Below are 14,648 nucleotides of genomic sequence, written 5' to 3'. Positions count from 1 at the left end.
AAGGTTTGGACATTGGATCATTTTTTTAAACTCCGATGGATATTGAGATATACAAAAAGAAAACTGAGTGAAAGATGAATCAACCGAAACGCTGAAATTGTTGTAGGTCTACTTTGGAGAGGAATACGTAATTTTGGTTTTCAATTATCTTTGCTGCGGCAACTGAAGATAATACAGATATTTCATTGCATTACGGCTGAGCTGATCAATTGGAATACACAACATTGTATCAGAGAGAAAGTGTGCTTTGTGGCGTATTGTGAGGGAATGCGCGCATTCCAAGTGAGTTTAGCGTTAAACAAGGTAAGCGTGAGCATAGTCCTGTAATATATCGCACTTCATGTTGTCATTATGTGGACAGATTACTAGCATACATAAACGTGCTATAGGATACATTGGAGTAACTTGTATAGCCTACATTATAGTGGCATAAAAATAAATATCCTAATTTGCTAAAGGACTATATGGTACGAAACAATCAATAGAAAAAAATATGCAATAACCCTGCATATCTACGCTTCTTGTCCATTTACTCCATGAAAACAAATGTCCAAAATATAAAGGCAAAACGTTGCAAATATATAGATCTTATACTTTCATTTTTTTTACCTTCCATTTTCAAAGGTTAAGTAAAAGGTTTTTCGCCCCACTTAAAGTTTAGAATCCCATTGACCCATCCATCAGATTGCTGCAGTTTCCGAATCGACCCTGGCGTTTTTCCGTGCATACACGCCAATATAGCAAAAGCAGTGACGCCAACCGAAATGTGTCTTCCGCATTTAACCCAACCCCTCTGAATCAGGTAGGTGCGGGGAGCTGCCTTACAACGTTCACGGCGGCCGGCGAGCAGTTGATGTTGGGGGTTAACTGCCTTGCTGAAGAGTAGAACGGTTCAGGGGTTTCGATATAGGACTTACATTGCCGCCGCTTTGCAGTGATGCCAAAAAAATATTCATGTGTCCATCGTAAACACTGATTGAAGACCCTAGTAGGCTACTGGTGCATGCTGGGATGATCGATTTACTGCGTGAAACTTGATCCCAATGTCCTTCAGACACCTTCGCGTGCCGGTGCCAGGGATTCTTCAGTGGATGGGAAAACAACCACGGCCACAAATAACTCGCATAATTCTATTACGTTATTAACACCTATTCAAGACTTAATTTTGAATATGTTAACATATTGAGAGGAGGCAGAGTGAGGGTCAGTGTTGAAATACTTAATTAATGAGAGTGAGATGGTGAGAGAGAAAGTGTGTGTGTGTGTGGGGGGGGGTGAAAGGCTTAATTAATGTTGGATTAATTAAAGTGAGATGGTGAGAGACAAAGCGATAGAGGGAGTGTGTGTGTGTGTGTGTAGCATAGGACACACACACACACACACACTTAGTCCAAGGTCATCTAAACTGAAAGGGGAAAGGTTGTCTTTGTGCTGTTACTTTAAGTGCAGTGCTGTGTCAATGTTCTCAGCATCAGTACTGGGGCCATCAGGGATCTGACGGGGCCGAATTGAAACCAGTCATGGTCAGAAGAGGCTGAAAATGACCATTATATCAATTTAATGTGCCTTTCCCTGTGTTACAAACCAAGAATGAACACCATCTCTGCATATGAGTCATTACACATGACAATGCCCTTTGTAAAATATTTATAAACTCTGTTAATTCCCAGGGTAGGCTGACAAACGAAATGAGCTGACGAGAAATCCATTGCACCAGTCGGCTTTTTCAGCACATTCTGGTGTGACATTTCTCTCTGGCGAAGAGCAGAAGTCTCCCTGTCCCAATGTCCCTGCTGTAGAAACACATGATCTTTCTTCTTTTCTTTAGTATTCACAGGGCAATGTGTTTGGAGAGGGTGTTGACAGCTCTGGAGTGGGGTAAGGTCAGGCTCTGCAGTCCTCTACATTGACTTTCAAGCCAATAGTCAGCTGGCAGACGACACATGTAGTCTAAACAACACTGGCTTTTCTTGTTTCCAGGTTCAGTGTCATTCCATCTTACTCTAGGTGAACAATAATGTTTTGACGATTGGTGGTGTTTAAATCTACTGCACTTGCTAAGAGAAGATGTATAGTCACTGACATACTGTCTGATCTTTAAAATTGATTTCACCTTTATTTAACCAGGTAGGCAAGTTGAGAACAAGTTCTCATTTACAATTGCGACCTGGCCAAGATAAAGCAAAGCAGTTCGACACATACAACAACAGAGTTACACATGGAGTAAAACAAACAGTCAATAATACAGTAGAAATAAGTATATATATACAATATGAGCAAATGAGGTGAGATAAGGGAGGTAAAGGCAAAAAAAAAGCCATGGTGGCGAAGTAAATACAATATAGCAAGTAAAACACTGGAATGGTAGATTTGCAGTGGAAGAATGTGCAAGGTAGAGAGAAATAATGGGGTGCAAAGGAACTAAATAAAGAAATACAGTAGGGGGAGAGGTAGTTGTTTGGTCTAAATTATAGACTGGCTATGCACAGGTGCAGTAATCTGTGAGCTGCTCTGACAGCTGGTGCTTAAAGCTAGTGAGGGAGATAAGTGTTTCAAGTTTCAGAGATTTTTGTAGTTTGTTCCAGTCATTGGCAGCAGAGAACTGGAAGGAGAGGCGGCCAAAGGAAGAATTGGTTTTGGGGGTGACCAGAGAGATATACCTGCTGGAGCGCGTGCTATAGGTGTGTGTGCTGCCATGGTGACCAGCGAGCTGAGATACGGGGAGACTTTACCTAGCAGGGTCTTGTAGATGACCTGGAGCCAGTGGATTTGGTGACAAGTATGAAGCTAGGGCCAGCCAACGAGAGTGTACAGGTCGCAGTGGTGGGTAGTATATGGGGCTTTGGTGACAAAACGGATGGCACTGTGATAAACCGCATCCAATTTGCTGAGTAGAGTGTTGGAGGCTATTTTGTAAATGCCAAAGTCGAGGATCGGTAGGATGGTCAGATTTACAAGGGTATGTTTGGCAGCATGAGTGAAGGATGCTTTGTTGCGAAATAGGAAGCCAATTCTAGATTTAACTTTGGATTGGAGATGTTTGATGTGAGTCTGGAAGGAGAGTTTACAGTCTAACCAGACACCTGGGTATTTGTAGTTGTCCACATATTCTAAGTCAGAACCATCCAGAGTAGTGATGTTGGACGGGCGGGCAGGTGCAGGCAGCGATCGGTTGAAGAGCATGCATTTAGTTTTACTTGTATTTAAGAGCAATTGGAGGCCACGGAAGGAGAGTTGTAATGGCATTGAAGCTCATCTGGAGGGTTGTTAACACGGTGTCCAAAGAAGGGCCAAAAGTATACCGAATGGTGTCGTCTGCTTAGAGGTGGATCAGAGACTCACCAGCAGCAAGAGCGACATCATTGATGTATACAGAGAAGAGAGTCGGTCCAAGAATTGAACCCTGTGGCACCCCCATAGAGACTGCCAGACGCCAGGACAACAGGCCCTCCGATTTGACACACTGTACTCTATCAGAGAAGTAGTTGGTGAACCAGGCAAGGCAATCATTTGAGAAACCAAGGCTATCGAGTCTGCTGATGAGGATGTGGTGATTGACAGAGTCGAAAGCCTTGGCCAGGTCAATGAACGGATCATCTTATCTCATTTGATATTAAGCTGTAAGATCAAATGAATGATGAATACTGATAATTTATCTGATCATAATCCTATTTCCAACCTTATTACCTCTGTGTGTGATATACAGTACATGAAGTCCTCCTGGATCAGCCTCTCACTTTGAGGCTTATCATTACACTTTGATATGCAAAGACATCTTGCTCCCCCACTATGATCCATGATGTTCTGCACATCACTGTGCCATTATGAATCAGTCCACAAACAGTGCACACAATGATGCTTTAGGGCACTGATTGCAGTCCTCTGGGGCTAGGACACAACACAGGCCAGGTTATTGTGCTCTGTGTGTGGGCTGATTTGCATTGGCCATAAAGTGGTATAAATACAGATCCATCATGGTCAGAGTCAATGTGGTTATTTACAGGTAGGTAGGCCTTTATTACAACCCAATTGGGGTCACTGAATCGGATCAGGTTGGATCATTGTTTTGCAAATTAATGATTGCAATGCTTCTCACCAACACTACAGCTTATTTGAAACAGCTGGTCCTGTATTTCTTATTGAGCATAGGATTTAATGTATGTTTTTTCAACACAGTACATATATCTCAAGTCCAATTCCACACAGAGCCTTCCATTCAAACATACATCCTATGTACATTTCCTCACAAACATCTGTCGTGAAAAGTACAGTTGCATCTATATGGCCATTTTCCTGGTGTTCAGGACGTCAGATGAATGTTACACTGGGCAAGAGTTTAGCTGACATGCCAAACCCGTGTCTAGCTAACAGAATAGAGGGATATTTGGGAGGCCAACTAGAGCCATACAAACAGCAGCAATGAGTAGGGAAGATGCAGCGCTTGTGTGACTACTGTGCGAGTTATATTGCAGAGGTTTGTTATTAGTGACAACCGTGTGTTGAATACCCATACTTCTCCACTGGCCTTCTGTGTATAGTTGAGCAATAACAGGCAGCGTCATATTCTGATTACCAAGAGATTACAATATGTTACCCTGCGATTCTGTCAGTGGGATAATTGTTTAGCATCTTGATACCATTACCCACCATGCACAAACTGGCTGAATCAACGTTGTTTCAACTTAATTTGTCAACGTATTGTGATGTGGAATCTGCATGGAAAATACATTGGATTTGAAAAAAGTAATCAACTGTTGTTTTGAGGGTGGTATTTCAGCCTCAGGATTATGTCATTATGGTAACCAAATGTAAACATAGACAACACTTGTGTAAAATATGTTGAATTTGTACCTTTTAAAACAACATATCTTCAACGTTAAAAAATCCACTGTCAGAAAACAATAGGCACCTCCTACTGGAGAATCTACCCTTTGGTCTCCCATCCAGGGTTTTAAGTTTTTAACCAATACCAGCCCTGCTTAGCTATGATATTTTTCACTGACTATTACTAATGTGCGATCATGAGAATTGTGGGGAGATCTCCACTTAAAACTAAATAGATTCGCTGTTGCTATCGAAGTCATTCCACAGGGTAGGTTTAACAGAGCAAATGAAATGTGACCATACTTTATCAATCATATAACATCAATGATGCTATTTAGGCCTGTAGCATTTGAAAAGTTAACAGCTATTGTTTAAATTAAACCCAGAATTCAACAATAAACTTAAAGTGCATTTAAAGTACGATTTGATTTTGTCTTATTCTTTAACTTTTATTTTTTATTGAGAAAGATGTGAATCCAACATATCAATTATTAATTTTTAGACAAACTGGAATTAAAGCCAGACTAAGTCAGTGGCACAGATGGAGCTATCCATGCAGAATATAAATCTCCTTCAAATGTTGGTATTTTTTTGCATTTACAATCAAACAATTCAATATCACCTTTGAAATTGTCCACAAGTTAACAAATGATATGTTGGATTCATGTCTCTAACTCAACCAAAAATATAAATTAAAGAATAGGATTAAGACAGTGGCTTAGATCTAACTACCCAAGCAGTATATACTGTCACACCCTGATCTGTTTCACCTGTCTTTGTGATTGTCTCCACCCCCTCCAGGTGTGGAGACTGTTCTCTGTTTGTCCATTGCCAGTTCGTCTTATTTGTTCGAGTCAACCAGCGGTTTGTGTCTCAGCGCCTGCTTTTTCTAGTCTCTCTTTTCTTGCCCTCCCGGTTTTGACTCTTGCCTGTCCTGACCCTGAGCCCGCCTGCCTAACCACCCTGCCTTACCCTGAGCCTGCCTGCCGTCCGGTACCGTTGCCTGACCTCTGGTTTTCTGACCCATACCTGTATTGCCTGCCCCTGTTGGAACATTAAACTATTGTTTATTTGACGTGGTTTGCATCTGGGTCTTCCCTTCATACTTGATATATACAGTACATCTCCTTTAAATGTTGGTGTTTGGTTGCATTGTCAACCAAACTGAATTTTATATCACTTTTGTAATACAGTAAATAGCCTTAGCCTAAAATTATCTTCCAAACTAATGTAACATTCCACCTTCAAATTAGTAATACGTCCATTCGCACGTTGTTACTGTAACTATACATTTCTTCTTATGTAATCACATAAAGCATGCATGTTCAAGATAGTATGCGTAGGATGTTGCAGGTCTATGGAGATCGTCACAATCTGCACAGAATCTCAAATGGCATTAATGTAATCTCAACTGCAATACAGGTTTGATTCTGCTATTAGATGAATTAAACACAGTGATAACACATTTAACAAAATATCTGACACTGTATTCCCATTTGAACTTTGCTGTGCTTTAAGATGGTTGAAAGTGCAGTGATCGACATTTGGGTGACAATTAAACCAAAAATCAGACATTGTTTTTCCATTGGCATTTGGTTGTGCTTTTAGATGGTTGAAAGCATAGTGATAACACACTGGCAATTCAACTAACTTTTGACTTTCTTTTTGACAGTGGTGGAAAGTACCCAGTTGTCATACTTGATTAAAAGTGTTATACCTTCATATAAAGTTACTCAAGTAAAAGTGAAAGTCACCCAGTAAAATACTACTTGAGTAAAAGTATTTGGTATGCCTTTGTGTTTAGTGAGTCCACCAAACCAGAGGCAGTAGGGATGACCACGTGTTCTCTTGATAAGTATATGAATTTCACAATTTTCCTTTCTTGCTAAGCATTCAAAATGTAATGAGTTCTTTGGGTTGCCAGGGAAAATGTATGGAGTAAAAAGAACAATATTTTATAAAAGTTGTCAAAAATATAAATAGTAAAGTACAGATACCCCAAAAAACTACTTAAGTAGTACTTGAAAATATTTTTACTGAGGAACTTTACACCACTGCTTTTTGAGTGGGTGAATATATGTTGTAATCTAATTGATCAACGTCTCAACCAAATATTAACCACGTTGAAATTATGTGGTGTACCCAGTGGGTACGCTTCTCTCTGATGAGTTGGTTGATGGACTGTGGTCTTATTTTAAATTAAAAATCACCTATACTATCAAGAGCAACGTAGAATATCTGACCACGCATAAAAACTTTGATGTGTATATGATAATAATGTATGTAATCACGATAATGACATACATGTTTTACTTTGTCATTCATATAAACCTTGTCTTTTCCAACCCAGGATGTCTGGCAACCTGTCCCTCCTGAGGCCTCCCTTAGTGGGTGCCACCGGGTCAATGCAACCCACCCTCTCAAACATGTCCCAGTTTCCACCTCTGGTTGACTGGGAGGCGCCCACCTTCACCCGAGCTGCCCAATTCCGTGTTGGCGCCACCTTAATCCTCTTCCTATTTGCTGCCTGCAGCAACCTTGCGTTATTGATCAGTGTGTGCCGGGGGCGTGGCCGGCGCCTGGCTTCTCACTTGCGACCACTCATCATGAGCCTGGCCGCCGCCGACCTGATGATGACCTTTGTGGTGATGCCACTGGACGCCATTTGGAACATCACGGTGCAGTGGTATGGCGGAGACGTCATGTGTAAGATGCTGTGCTTCCTCAAGCTGTTTGCCATGCACTCGTCAGCCTTCATCCTGGTGGTGGTCAGTCTGGACAGGCACCACGCCATCCTGCACCCGCTGGACTCACTCAACTCCCACCACAGGAACAAGAGGATGCTGGGTCTGGCCTGGGGCCTCAGCGTGCTTCTGGCCTTACCACAGGTGAGTTAAAACCCTGGTAGCCTTGTTTACTATAAATAGTGTGGCACTCCAAGAAATTCAAGGTAAATTCCTTAAAATTAAAGTAATTTTGTTCATTCCTGGTATGTTGTTGAGATGACGTGTTCATGCCAAGTGCAGCTCTAGCTGTGGGTTAGTCAAGGCACTTTGAAGTGTGTATTTACATTTTAGTAATTTAGCAGACGCTTTTATCCAAAGGTACTTAGAGTAAGTGCATTCATCTTAAGATAGCTAGGTGGGGGCCTCCCAAGTGGTGCAGCGGTCTAAGGCACTGCATCGCCATGTTGCGGCGTGACTACAGCCTGGGGTTTGATCACCGGCCATGACCGGGAGTCCCATAGGGCATCGTCCGGGTTAGGGGAGGGTTTACTTTGCTCATCATGCTCTAGTGACTCCTTGTGGCGGACCGGGTGCCTGCAGGCTGACCTCGGTCGTCAGTTGAACAGTGTTCCCTCCGACATATTGGAGCAGTTGGCTTCCGAGTTGAGCAGGCAGATGTTAGGAAGCACGGTTTGGCGGGTCATGTTTCGGAGGACGCGTGACTCTACTTTCGCCTCTCCCGAGCCCGGCAGCGATGAGACATGATCTTAATCACAAAGTTGAGGAGAAAAAGGGGGTAAAAATGACATGAATAAATAAATAGATATCTAGGTGAGAGAACCACATATCACAGTTGTCGTAAGTACATTTTGCCTCAATACAGAAGTTTGTTAAGATATTCTTTGAAGAGGTAGGGTTTGTTGTTTTTGGAAGATGGGCAGAGACTCTGTTGTCCTAGCTTCAGGGGGAATCTTGTTCCACAATTGGGGTGCCAGGACAGAGAGGAGCTTTGACTGGGCTGAGCGGGAGTATACACATAATCAATCAGTTTGCACAGATGTGTCAAGTGCCAGTTAACACTCTCGACCCAGTGGCTGATGCACTGTGGTGAATGATGACAGGTGAAAGGATGGCTGAGGTCACCATTTGTGACAGATACTGAATTAATCTGGTCAAGGTCAAGCGTACATCTAATATACACACACAGTGACAAACGAGGAGGCATTACCTACGATTCTGTTCCTGCATGGTGTGCTGTACTCAACTTTCATCTCATCCAGAAATTGAAACCGCTTCGCCTACTGTGCACACATACTGATGGACCTAGATGGGGATTTAATGAATATAGGCTGAGGATCTCCCTGGCTCTTTGGCAATGTGTTCCTTGAATCAAAAACACAGTCCTGTCTGCAGTGTCATTGAAAAATGCTTTCCTGAAAACCCCTTGATAAAAGCAGTGCATTAAGGATTATGTGATAGTTAATGGTGCCCTGGTCTGTGAGGACAGCCGGTGTAGAGGGAAATGTGGATGGATGCATTCATTGATTCGCTTTGACAGGGAAATTAAATATTTCCTCTGAACTTGACAGAGTGGTTTATGTCTTGTAATATATTATTATTATAAAAAAGAAACTGCCCCACAGTGTGATCTTGAATTTGTTTTTGGCTACAACCAATTCAAGCTCACAATGCGGGGCATCTTTTTTTCCCTGTAGAAAATATATTACAAGTCATCTGATTTAGAATGTAGCCTAAGGAAATAGAAAATGTACAGTAAATAACTTACCGTAGTTTGGATTGTTCTTGGGTAAATTCTTGCACAGTATGTAAAATGGTTTCAAAGAGTAATGGCATACTACTGCACCACAACTTCAAAGTAGTCCAGGCTTCTCTACATTGTTTGGATGGCTTACTTCAAGCTGCAGGAGCGTGACTGTTTGCTTGAAGGGGGTAGAGTGTCAGGGTGTGGAACGGGAGATTCAAAGGGGGAGAAACAGCATGCGTCCCTCATGAGGATATATTTATGTATCTGAGTAGACAAATAAGCCTAATTTGCTGCCAGAGTGGCGCCGGGGCTGCTGGGAGTTTTATCAGTGCACCTGCTGGTAGGCGAGTGATTCACCACAGTGCATGAGCATTTTGAACGTCTTGCCTCAGGCTTTTCCCCTGTAATTTAATTATCAGGGCTGCAGAGTGCAGAGGGGCATAACAGAATTTACGTATCAGTGCCACACCGTCTGAGATCCCACGTAATCACCGCCCCTATGCAGCAGAGGGGCACAACAGGATTTACGTATCAGTGCCACACCGTCTGAGATCCCACGTAATCACCGCCCCTATACAGCACTGGGGCAAGGACAAGGGGGTAGATAGACAGATAGGGACATGCCTTCTGGAGTCTTCCTGGAAATGAGGAGGCATTTCAGCGAGAAATCTTTAAATTCCTGGCATGCTGATATTAGTTAGTTAATTGTGCCCCCCAGAGTGTGAAATGTGATTATATTCCTGAGAATTAGGAATGTGCAACATCAGCAGAGGGAGGAGGGAGATGTTGTAAAAGCAAGTATTTAAACACTGAAAACAATCTAACGTTTTATTAATACATTGGGGATTGGAAAACAAGTAAAATTGCATTGTGGCAAAAGGCTAACAACTCAGATTGGATACAACTGAACGTATAAAATCATAAATCAATTCAGTATTTATATATGTCTGTCATGGTGATTTATGTCCCCAAATCATTTTGAAAGCCAATGCAGAATATGGATCCACCTTGAAAGCTATTGTGATGCTACTGACCACTGCATTCATTAATCAGAAAATACTGCAGACATGACTCAGCCACTGCATTTTCTCATTAAACCACCCATTTCTGGCCAGTGTGCCGGCACAAAATAGCAGCCAAGACCTCAACTGAGTTTTATACTTTGAAGGTAGATTAAATGATCCTCAACGCAACCTAAAGTAGTACTGTAGTAGCCCAGTGTATACCTGTGTGAAAGGTACTTCTGTATTTACAGTAGGTGGATTGTCATACATCTTAGATGTTGTTATTACTCAGTGACTTCCTGTTCCCCAGCTGTTCATCTTCCGGGCCATCAAGGCAGAGGGCGTAGACTTCACCCAGTGTGTGACCCATGGCAGCTTCAAAGAGCGATGGCAGGAGACGGTCTACAACATGTTCTACTTCGTCACTCTCTACGTGTTCCCCCTGCTGGTCATGAGCTTCTGCTACACACACATCCTCATTGAGATCAATCAGCAACTCCACAGGAACAAAGGTACAAGCTAGCTATTATATCTGGCAACCATAATACTTGCATGTCCAAAATGACAACCTCAGTAGGCCTATATGCTGTTCCAACATGAATTATACATTGACAATGTTTAGGCGAGATATGATAGATACATTAGCTTTAGGAAGCTACTAACCAGTGCCATACATTTCCAGCTGGCGAGTCCTGCCTGAGACGCAGTGGCACAGACATGATCCCCAAAGCACGAATGAAGACTCTAAAGATGACCATCATCATTGTGATGTCCTTCGTGGTCTGCTGGACGCCCTACTACCTCCTGGGTATCTGGTACTGGTTCCAGCCGGAGATGCTGCAGGTCACGCCTGAATACGTCCACCATGCCTTGTTTGTCTTTGGCAACCTGAACACATGTTTTGACCCGGTCATCTATGGCTTCTACACGCCCTCGTTCCGGGCCGACCTGGCCATGTGCTGGTGCTATAGAAGAAGGGACATTAATATGTCGCCCAGGTCTCTGGACCGCCTGTCCGCCCACCAGGGCCCCCACAGTGGAGAGCAGGACTCTGACGCCCCCGGTGTGGAACAGACCAAAGAGACTGGAGGTGACGGTAGATGACTGGCGCTGACAGTAAGTACATCTGTAAGGTTGGAGAGCTGAGGGAGAGCAGACCTGGAAATGAGTGCTACTAAGGAGTATGTAGACCGATCTACTTATTCTGTGAGGTGAAGACAGTGACAGGCTAAACAGCACCACCAAAATGTCTCCCCTCTGATTGTACGCCCATCTTTGACATTTTGAGGACATTGTTGAAGCATGGGAAGAGGCACTTGAGTTAGGGGTCAAGCCCAATCTGAGATGAAAGGGGATAGATGGATAAAGAGACAAAACTATATGGAAGTCAAGGGTTGAAGGGTTCAAATCCTTCAGGATTACTTTACCCAGAAAATACATGTTTTCTGGGCCTAATCTACAGCGTTAAGCACCATGGCTAAGGCAGTTCAGAGGCAGACTTAGGAGCCTCCCTGATCTTGTGAGCTTACATGAATGGTTCGTTGTTTCCAAGAGGTCCAGAGGGAGGCAGAACAGAACCAACTGGGCTGCAACACGTTTCTGCCAACGTTGGATATCCAGTTATACAGCAACAGTTAAGCACATGCCATTCTATTTCAATTACTATCACATGGAAAGGCAAACTCATTTTAAGTGCTGTTCCACAACTTTCTACGAACCATGAAAACCCTTGGCTGTCCCCTGATATATATATCATGCTGCTTACAGTATGTCACACTGCTCGCTGTCTGCCTACAGGTTGCTTTTCCATGCAACACTGTGTCCTTACAATGCCAGGCTGCATGAGATGATCTCGATAGCCACACATCACTATACAGAACTGTCAAATTACAAACAAATTTACAAATGCATTTGATGGTACAATAAAATGGTTGGCCGTTTCACTCTGGAGGACAAACAGTCCAGAGAACTGTCACATTCAGTGCATGTCATGGAGAACAACATAATTTGTACTGTATTTACTATTCATGCATTCACTTCAGCCATTCAGGCTTGAAAACCAAAGCACAACTACAGTATAATATAACACATTGAGTATACAAAACATTAGGAACACCTTCCTAATATTGAGTTGTACCCCGTTTTGTCCTCAGAACAGCCTCAGTTTGTCGGGGCATGAACTCTACAAGGTTTCAAAAGCGTTCCACAGGGATGCTGGCCAATGTTGACTCCAATGCTTCCCACAGTTGTGTTATGTTGGCTGGTAGAGGATCTCTACTCTGAATAGATCATTCCATCTCATCCCACAGATGCTCAATTGGATTGAAATCTGGTGACTGTGCAAGACACTGCAGTAGCTGAATTATCTGTCATGTTTGTGGAACCATTCCTGGACAATCCTAGCCTTGTGCCATGAGTCATACACTGCTGCCTTGCAGGGATGCATCTGATTGGTAATGATGTTCAGATATCCTGTGGCGTTCAAAACTTGCTCCACTTTTATCAATGGGCTCAATGTGCGCCATGAAAACATGACTAACTGTAGGCTGTCTGTTGCTGCTCTACACAATTCGTGTCAGCCTCCTCTGTCCTCTTTCATCAATGACCCTTTTTTGACCACTGGCCTGCCGTTGGCTGGATGTCCTTTGGGTGGTTGACCATTCTTGATACACACGCGAGAGAAACTGTTGAGCCTGAAACCCAGCAGCGTTGCAGTTCTTGACACACTCAAACTGGTGCGCCTGGCACCGACTACCGTACCCCCTTCAAAGGCACTTAAATATACTCTAACCCGGAAGCTTACAAGAAATCCTGCTCTGCCCTGTGACGAACCATCAAACAGGCAAAACGTCAATACAGGACTAAGATTGATTCATACTACACCGTGTCCGACGCTCGTCGGATGTGGCAGGGCTTGCAAACTATTACAGACTACAAAGGGAAGCACAGCCGCGAGCTGCCCAGTGACACGAGCCTACCAGACGAGCTAAATCACTTCCATGCTCGCATCGAGGCAAGCACCACTGAGGCATGCATGAGAGCATCAGCTGTTCCGGACGACTGTGTGATCATGCTCTCTGTAGCCGACGTGAGTAAGACCTTTGAACAGGTCAACATACACAAGGCTGCGGGGCCAGACGGATTACCAGGACGTGTGCTCTGGGCATGTGCTGACCAACTGGCAGGTGTCTTCACTGACATTTTATTTTTTATTTCAAAATATATACATTTGACCCCTTTCTCCCCAATTTTGTGGTATCCAATTGTTTTTAGTAGCTAACTACGACGCTAGGCCAATTGTGCGTCGCCCCACGGACCGGTTACGACAGAGCCTGGTCGCGAACCCAGAGTCTCTGATGGCACAGCTTGCGCTGCAGTACAGCGCCCTTAACCACTGCACCACCCGGGAGGCCCTTCACTGACATTTCCAACATGTCCCTGATCGAGTCTGTAATACCAACATGCTTCAAGCAGACCACCATAGTCCCTGTGCCCAAGAACATGCGTGCTCAGTCCCCTCCTGTACTCCCTGTTCACCCACGACTGCATGGCCAGGCACAACTCCAACACCATAATTAAGTTTGCTGACGACATGGCCCAGTACATCACCGACAACGACGAGACAGCCTATATGGAGGAGGTCAGAGACCTGGCTGGGTGGTGCCAGAATAACAACCTATCCCTCAACGTAACCAAGACTAAGGAGATGATTGTGGACTACAGGAAAAGGAGCACCGAGCACTGCCTGGTACAGCAATTGCTCGGCCTCCGACCGTAAGGCACTACAGAGGGTAGTGCGTACGGCTGCCTGCCATCCAGGACCTCTACATCAGAGAAAGGCCCTAAAAATTGTCAAAGACCCTAGCCACCCCAGTCATAGACTGTTCTCTCTACTACCGCATGGCAAGCGGTACCGGAGTGCCAAGTCTAGGACAAAAAGGCTTCTCAACAGTTTTTACCCCCCAAGCCATAAGACTCCTGAACAGGTAACCAAATGGTTACCAGGACTATTTGCATTGTGTGCCCCCCTAACCCCTCTTTTACACTGCTGCTACTCTCTGTTTATCTTATATGCATAGTCACTTTAACTATACATTGATGTACTGTACATACTATCTAAATGGCCCAGCCAACCAGTGCTCCCGCACATTGGCTAACCGGGCTATCTGCACTGTGTCCCACCCCCCGCCAACCCCTCTGTTTACGCTTCTGCTACTCTCTGTTCATCATATATGCATTGTCACTTTAACAATACCTACATGTACATACTACCTCAATAAGCCTGACTAACAGGTATATAGCCTTGCTACTCTTTTCTCAAATGTCTTT

General features: G+C 43.7%; 1 pseudogene; it reads left to right on the top strand.

The window, feature by feature from the left end:
* Positions 1-7,092: 7,092 nt before the first annotated feature.
* On the top strand, positions 7,093-11,790 carry LOC112222615 (annotated as a pseudogene).
* The last annotated feature ends 2,858 nt before the right edge of the window (positions 11,791-14,648 follow it).

This window comes from Oncorhynchus tshawytscha, linkage group LG23 (assembly GCF_018296145.1).
Source record: "Oncorhynchus tshawytscha isolate Ot180627B linkage group LG23, Otsh_v2.0, whole genome shotgun sequence".
Taxonomy (NCBI): Eukaryota; Metazoa; Chordata; class Actinopteri; order Salmoniformes; family Salmonidae; genus Oncorhynchus; species Oncorhynchus tshawytscha.
The sequence above is the reverse complement of the archived record's forward strand: the minus strand, read 5'-3'. Positions and strand labels throughout refer to the sequence as shown.